This window comes from Squalius cephalus, assembly GCF_949319135.1.
Source record: "Squalius cephalus genome assembly, chromosome: 4".
NCBI lineage: Eukaryota > Metazoa > Chordata > Actinopteri > Cypriniformes > Leuciscidae > Squalius > Squalius cephalus.
In genome coordinates, this window is record NC_137125.1 from 11,360,464 (window position 1) to 11,369,608 (window position 9,145).

Consider the following 9,145-nt stretch of genomic DNA (forward strand, 5'->3'; position numbering starts at 1 on the left):
TTTCTAAAGACCGTCAGTTCACTTCAGATACGTTCATACAGTATAAAAACACGTGCGCCGCGAGAAAAAAAAAAACACTCTCACCCCCACACGGCTGCGACACGGCTACCGGAGCTGATCGCGCCCATTCTAGTCAATGCTTGTGTTTCAGATCGAAGCTTCCCAAAAGCAGCTCTCCGCGCCGCTTCGCTAAATATAGGCGCCTAGTCTATTTTGACGCACGCGTGTGGAGGACGGAATAAAACCTTGTCGCAGCCGTAATGCGCCGCAGACGTGTGTTCTGTGTTGTAAATGAGGTGTGAGACAGTGTCGCGCAACGCCGCGTTCCGATTAAAGCGACATACACCGGTATTGCGGTTTATTAAAAATTCATATCGTAACAAAAATAAACACCGGTATTCGGTTTGAACCGGTAAACCGCCTAGCACTACTGAATATTCACCAATTCACAAAAAAAAAAAGGAATAAAAAGCTGTACGAGAATACTCGGCCTTCACTGAAGAGCTATCTTCACAGGTAAGAAAAACAGTTTAATAATTCACGAGTTCACACTTACAAATAAGTCAGATAGAATAAATGCGTATTTGGCGTGCTGTCCGAGGAGAGGGCTCCGGGCTCGGTATTTGGCCCGAACCCAGAGTACTCCCCCGTATTCCTGGCTGTGAAAGAACAAGCCAAGAGTGAGGAGTCGGGGTGGTGGAGGGATGCTGAAAACTGTCAAGGAAGTTAGGCGAGTTGACAGAGTGAATATATATATGCTTCCTCTCATGCTGATAGGGTAGACATGGTAATTGTTTGATGAGTTGATTGATTGATTGATTGATTGCTTGATTATTTGAACGTGCTCCTCCCGAACTTTGTTAATAAAACATCATTTATTATTATTTCGTGGCCACGAAATAATTCACCTGAATATTCACCAATTCACAAAAAATAGGTCTTTAGCATTCACTAATTAATAGTATCAAACTGTTTTTGGCCACGTTGTAATTCGTTAAATCAAAATGAGGGAGGGAATTAGTTCAACGTGTCCACGATAAAACGAGGGAACAAATAAGTCGTCGTAAGTAACAACTAATTATTTAGATCAGTGGACAGGGCGCATAAGAACAAACAGTGAGAGAGAGAGAGAGAGAGCCCCGGCCGCGCGCGAGCGCACTCTCACCGCCTTCAGTCAACAACTCGAGCGCTGTAATTGCTCTCTCTCCCTCGCGCATATCAACACAATAGTAAAAGGTCGGAAGACCGATTGTGTTTTATAGATTAGTAGTTTGTTCATATAAAGTGTTTGATTAGCAAGTACATGTTTAGGAAATGCATAATACAAATTGTATGGGTTAATGTAACGGTAAACGGACTCTGCGGGTAAAACTGTTGTGATGAAACTGCGCATGCGCGGGGTAAAACTGCTGGGGTAAAGCTGTGGCTCTGCGGCTCTGCAGACAGATATTATTGTGCTGCGATCAGTGGCGCGGATACTATGTTTGTTTCACAGCCTTCACTCTCGGACGCGCGCTTTCTTTGCCCGCTTCATATTAGAAAACTGGTCTAGCGGTCTCTGGTGGTGCAAAAATGTATTACAACTAAATTCAATTCACGCCATTGACGCCACTTAACCGAGCAAAATGTTTCACTCGGTTACGCAATTTTTAACGGTTAATCGGTTAACCATGGGCACCCCTAGTCGGCTATAGAACTACATACACAAGTCCTGCTAAACCATGTGTCCTTGTAAACCATGATTGTGTTTACACAAACACATTTTATAGAGAGGAACTGTCGGCTAAAGAACTACATACACAAGTCCTGCTAAACCATGTGTCCTTGTATACCATGATTGTGTTTACACAAACACATTTGATAGAGAGGAACTGTCGGCTATAGAACTACATACACAAGTCCTGCTAAACCATGTGTCCTTGTAAACCATGATTGTGTTTACACAAACACATTTGATAGAGAGGAACTGTCGGCTATAGAACTACATACACAAGTCCTGCTAAACCATGTGTCCTTGTAAACCATGATTGTGTTTATCACAAACACATTTGATAGCTTCCATTTCATGTAGTAACACGAAAAAGCTTTGATTTATATGCTTATTATTGTTTGATAATCATGTTTGATCTTATACACCTGATCAGTGCGTCTGACGCGATTGGATCTTTCACTTTATGAAAATAATTTTGATATTACTATTATCACCTTTATGAAAAATAATTAAGTACATAATTATAGATGATATAACTACTTACTTTTATTTGTCGAGCTTCTGTCTGTCCCTCCACTCTCCAGAAGCGCAGATAAACAGCTGACAGGACTTTCCCCGCGAAGGTTCTGTGGGACATTTCCATGTGTGGCGGGAAAGAGAGATGACGTGTACAGGTTTAAAGGATAATATATATATATAAACGTAATAATATATATATATATATATATATATATATATATATACACACTTCTCATAAGAGGCAGTGTGTTCATGATGGCCAGTTTCCAAAGTGTGAATTTATTTCTCTCACACTATGATGTTTACACAAACATGTTTGATTAGCTTCCATTTCATGTAATAACGCACAAAAAGCTTTGATTTAACGTCATATGCTTATATAATGTTCGATGATCATGTTTGATCGTAAAACCTTAACGTTAACGTTACACCTGATCACTGCGTCTGACGAGATCTCCTCAGATCAATTGGATCTTTCACTAACTTTATGAAAATAAGCTTTTGATATTACTATTATCACCTATATAAAAAATTATTTAGTTAATAATTATAGATGATATAACTACTTACTTTTAATTGTCGAGCTTCTGTGTCCCTCTCCAGAAGCGCAGATAAACAGCAAGCTGACAGGACTTTCCCCGCGAAAGTTCTGTAGGACATTTCGATGTGTGGCGGGAAAGTGATGATCACGTGTACAAGTTTAAAGGATATTATAATAAAAAAAATATATATTTTTTTTTCATTCAATCATTCTCATAAGACGCAGAATGTGCATGATGGCCAGAGTTTCTAATATGTGGTGAATTTATTTCTCTCACAAAAAGGTTATTAGCCGTTTAGAAAAAAACCAACATTTTTTAGCATTTATAACAATAATAGTGTATACACAAACACGTTTGAGACAGTGAGGAACTGTCAGCTATATTACTACACACAAGTCCTGCTAAACCACATGTCCTATAATAGCCTAATGATTGATTGTACACAAACACGTTTATGACCATTGTTGACAGCAAGGATCGACTCTCACCCGTCTTTAAAGCGCTGCAAATCTCTCTCCCTCGCGCATATTAATCAAAATCAATTGAGAATTGATGCATGGTAAAAGGGTGGAATAAGACCGAAGTTTCACGTGGAGCATTCTGAGATTTTTTTTCCTGAATTACAGCTGGGTGTGAATTGTGCTAAAAAAAAGTTGCCTTATCTTCTCTGAAAAGCGTTCCGCACATTCAGCTGACATAAACCACACTCTCAATAAACAAACAAAAAACTATCCAGTAATGACCACAAATCTTGTGCGATGTCCTAAACTGCTGTGATAATCACACAACGCGTCGTAGCCTATAACGTTACACACGTGCTAAAAATGTACGTCCGATTCGCGAACTATATGACTCCTATATACCGATTCAATTGAATTGGTTAAAACAACGGATCTGTTCAACACTGAATTCACAAAACGTCCGAATCGGTGTATAACAATTACAAAATCGGTAACACTTTACAATAAGGTTCCATTTATTAAACTCTAGTTAACGACATCAGTTAACATTAATTATTACTATTAACTGATAAACTGCACTTCTATTTATTAATCTTTGTTAATTCACCAAATTGTAATAGTAGTCTATAAATCAAAAGTTGTATTTGTTAACATTAGTTAGCATAATGCACTGTGAAGTGACATGAACAAACAATGAACAGCTGTATTTTTATTAACTAAGAATAACAAAGATTAATAAATGCAGTAAAAAATGTATCGCACATGCATGGTTCATGTTAGTTATAGGCTACATTAATGTTAACAAATCACATTTACTCAGAACACCTCTTAATATGATAACATAAGTGAGCTTACCCCATTTGTTTTTAGTAAGAGTGTTAGCAAGATTTAACCTTAATAAACTACAGTATTTTCAGGTTACTTACATGACAATGTGAAGAAAAATAAGCCAAAAAACTTTTTGTTAAGATTAAGACTGAGGTGAAATCAGAAAAAAATGGCAAAGCAAGTTGTTGTTAGCTAGCTGCTAATTGTATTCAATTGTATATGGTAGAAAATATAGACAATTAGTTAAAATGTACTTTTTTTTATTCTATTTTTTTATATTGATATATACCAAAATAATTATTAGGTCTAGCAAAGAAGAATTTTATCTTACAAAACTATGAAATCCAGTGGTAAAATCACAGCTTTATAAAAAAAAAAAAAGAGGGCAAGAAAGGACGACAGAGTCCGTCGGCCACCACCAAAGACCAATTTTGACCCAGGAAAAACCCGTAGGTTAATTCTCACTGCATTCTAATAGGCTTCATCACGCAGTGCTTTTGGAGTATTTAATTTTTTTTGCAAAAGTGAGCTGACAATGTCAGCTCGCACAGATCTCTAAAAACTGCACAATTTGCCTTATAGATATTTGCAGGCACTGGCTTCAAACACAATAACTCATCATTCTCCAGACATTTTTCATTAAACTTGCATGCATTACTCATTTTAAACTGGAGTCTGTTCAGATAGCTCAACTTCTGCTTTCTGCTTCTGTCGGATAACGCACTAAATAGGAAAAAAAAAATTCTAGATCTGTCCATGATTGTATCTTGATGGGACATGTAGCCTACAGTACATTCATGCTTACACATCATATATACAGTAACAAGTGTTGAACACTAGTGTGTACTGCAGTGTAAATGCTGACAGGGGAGGATATAAAGGGGTAAGTAGGGTATAACCACTGGTCACCTGATGTGAGCAAACTATTTTAAAAAAATCATAATTTATACAATATATATATATATATTATATATATATATATATTATATATATATATATACACTGCTCAAAAAAATTAAAGGAACACTTTGAAAACACATCAGATCTTAATGGGGAAAAATATCATGCTGGATATCTATACTAATATGGACTGGGTAAAGTGTTATGAACTAAAGGATGCCACATCGTTTGATGAAAATGAAAATGATCAACCTAAAGAGGATTGAATTCAAAGACACCCCGGAAATCTAAGTGAAAAAATGATGTAGCAGGCTGGTCAATTTTGCTGAAATTTCATTGCAGCAACTCAAAATGGTACTCAGTAGTTTGTATGGCCCCCACGTGCTTGTATGCATGCCTGACAACGTCGGGGAATGCTCCTAATGAGACGACGGATGGTGTCCTGGGGTATTTCCTCCCAGATCTGGACCAGCGCATCACTGAGCTCCTGGACAGTCTGAGGTGCAACCAGGTGATGTCAGATGGACCGAAACACAATGTCCCATAGGTGTTCTATTGGATGTAGGACCCACTGCACCAGCATAGGGTTTGACAATGGATCCAAGGATTTCATCCCAATACCTAATGGCAGTCAGGGTGCCATTGTCTAGCCTGCAGAGGTCTGTGCGTCACTCCATGGATATGCCTCCCCAGACCATCACTGACCCACCACCAAACCGGTCATGCTGAACGATGTTACAGGCAGCATAACATTCTCCACGGCTTCTCCAGACCCTTTCCTGTCTGTCACGTGCTCAGGGTGAACCTGCTCTCATTTGTGAAAACCACAGGGCACCAGTGGCGGACCTGCCAATTCTGGTGTTCAATGGGAAATGCCAATCGAGCTCCCTGGTGCTGGGCAGTGAGCACAGGGCCCACTAGAGGACGTCGGGCCCTCAGGCCACCCTCATGAAGTCTGTTTCTGATTGTTTGGTCAGAGACATTCACACCAGTGGCCTGCTGGAGGTCATTTAGTAGGGCTCTGGCAGTGCTCATCATGTTCCTCCTCGCACAAAGGAGCAGATACTGGTCCTGCTGATGGGTTAAGGACCTTCTACGGCCCTGTCCAGCTCTCCTAGAGTAGCTGTCTGTCTTCCTGGAATCTCCTCCATGCTCTTGAGACTGTGCTGGGAGACACAGCAAACCTTCTGGCAATGGCACGTATTGATGAGCCATCCTGAAGGAGCTGGACTGCCTGCGCAACCTCTGTAGGGTCCAGGTATCGCCTCATGCTACCAGTAGTGACACTGACCCTAGCCAAATGCAAAACTGGTGAAAAACAGTCCGAAAAGATGAGTAGGGAAAAAATGTTAGTGGCCTCCACCTGTAAAACCTTTCCTGTTTTGGGGGTTGTCTCACTGTTGCCCATCTAGTGCACCTGCTGTTAATGTCATTAACACTAAAGCAGCTGAAACTGATTACCAACCCCCTCTGTTACTTAACTGACCAGATCAATATCCCAGGAGTTTAAAGGTATAGCGGAGGATGTTTTACTTCCTGGTGGGTAACCTATACTATTGGTCCTCCTAATTAATAATAATAATTCATAACATTTATATAGCGCTTTTCTTGGCACTCAAAGCGCTTTACATAGAAGGGGGGATCTCCTCAACCACCACCAATGTGCAGCCATATTGCGCCAGAACGCCCACCACACACCAGCTTATTGGTGGAGAGGAGACAGAGTGATGAAGCCAATCAGTATTTTGGGATGATTAGAAGGCCATGATGGACAGAGGCCACTGGGCAAATTTGGCCAGGATGCCGGGGTTACACCCCTACTCTTTCGAAAGACATCTTGGGATTTTTAATGACCACAGAGAGTCAGGTCCTCGGTTTTACGTCTCATCCGAAGGACGGACTAATTGTCAATCATTCTGGTGAATCAAGCAAACTTTTCAAAAAGTGGAGAGGGCGGGACTTATCTAAAATTTGGAAAGATCCTCCGCTATACCTTTAACTGACTTGATGCTATTCTCTGATTAAAAAGTGTTCCCTTTATTTTTTTGAGCAGTGTATATAGGAAACGCAGTCATGTTTTGTAAATGATTAGCTAGATTATTAACTAATCAATTGTAAATGACTTAACTGAATCTACAAAACTTACATAGAATAAAGAACATATCACTTATTAATAATTTATATGATCCGATAGTCGTTTCATAAATGATTCGTTAATCATATATTATAATATATAAATAAACATACATAAAATGTTACTATATCACTTGCTAATCATTTATGAATTTATGAGTTCATCATTAACTAACCATAACTTACTTACAACTGAACGTTATAAGTTTTACCCTCAATATAAAAAACTAGACAACACCACTGTACACAGGTATGTTAAGTCTCAAAAATCTTAATTTCAAATTGTAATAACAGTGTCTGTGTCAAAGTGTTCTCAATATTTTGTACATATACACCAAAATCATTACCTGGTTTGAGAGGAATATTTACACATTCACATCATGGTATGTAAGGTCATAGTTGTATTCATACACATTCACATCATGGTATGTAAGGTCATAGTTGTATTCATACACATTCACATCATGGTATGTAAGGTCATTTTTTAGAAAATGATCAAACTTCATATGGGCATTTATTTATGCCAGAAAATAACATATATGACCTCGGAATTACGGGGACACTGAGGTGTCCTCATAAACCTAGGTGTCCTCATAATGCTGGTGAGTAACCTGACATATTGTCCTTGTAAACCATATACTGCAGTAGATGTGAAAGAAATGTAATTTATATATACATATATATATATAATATATATATATATATATATATATATAATTTATACTACATAGGGTAGTGTGAAAGAAATGTATAAAAATGATGTTATTTAAGCCAGCGCAAATACCTTTGTTTACATCCTGTTTTTCGGTTGAAGTCCAAAGTAGTCAATTGCCGAGTTCACGCGCGTGATCATAGGTATTAAACCTATGCGTGTGAACTCTGCAATCGACTACTTTGGACTTCAACCGAAAAACAGGATGTAAACAAAGGTATTTGCGCTGGCTTAAATAACATCATTTTTATACATATCTTTCACATCTACTGCAGTCAGACTCACTCGTGTTCACTCAGAAGGAATCACTCACATTTTCTGTGCACTTGTAATGACACATCAAGGATGTTAAGAGGCTAAAAGCAGGTTTAGTACTTGCCCCATTGAAGTCAACAGGGTGCAAATTTTAAAAATAGAATAACTCGGTGTAGGCAACACCGATTTTTGTCGTTGTTCTCTGTATTGACAGCACTCCAAATGTACAAAAAAATGAGCTCAATGTTAAAATTGACCGGAGTTCTCCTTTAATGCCTGACTGAAATGTTCTTTTTTGTTCATGTGTGCATTTGCTAGATTACACATCTTTTTGACTAATGCTTCCATTCTATGTCAATGCCTCTTCTCTCACAAAAAGAAAAAAATACAAAACAACTTCTCATACACAAATGCACACACAATAGATGGTGGTGTCTGATTAATTACTGAGATATTATGGCACCACTTCCATTTTAGTACTGTTTATAGTTCATGTGTGCACTTGCTAGATCGCACATCTTTTTTGTACCTTTCCGCCTGTAATAGGACATTCATAGATTGTTTTTGTTCTTGCCATTGAAACGTTCACTGAAGATGTTGAAAAAACAAGTTGTTAATATTTTTGTGATATTCTATGTAAAAGATTAACTGTCTTTAGAAATGTTAATTTATAATTTTATTTATTTATTTTTCCAAATCATATGGTGATGTTCACTATTTTCAAAATCAACATTTGAATAAATATCTTATTACTGTGTGTGTGTCTGCCTATATATTATTTCATGAATTTCTGTTATTCATATAACAAGGAAAATGCATAATAGAACATAGATATTGATAGATTAAAGGTTTGCAGTAATTTTATAATTGTATCTTTGCAAACCGTAAGTGGTAGGCTAATGAAGTAGATTCGGTGGGGGACATACCCTTACGAAAAGTTACTATAGGAATCTTATAGTATTTTGGGACAAAATATTATAGTAATCTTATAGGAATACTATAGTAATTTGGGACATACTATATTAATACATTTTTATATAACCCTCCCTCCCTTTTATTTCTAGGCTAGTTATTTGTTATTTTA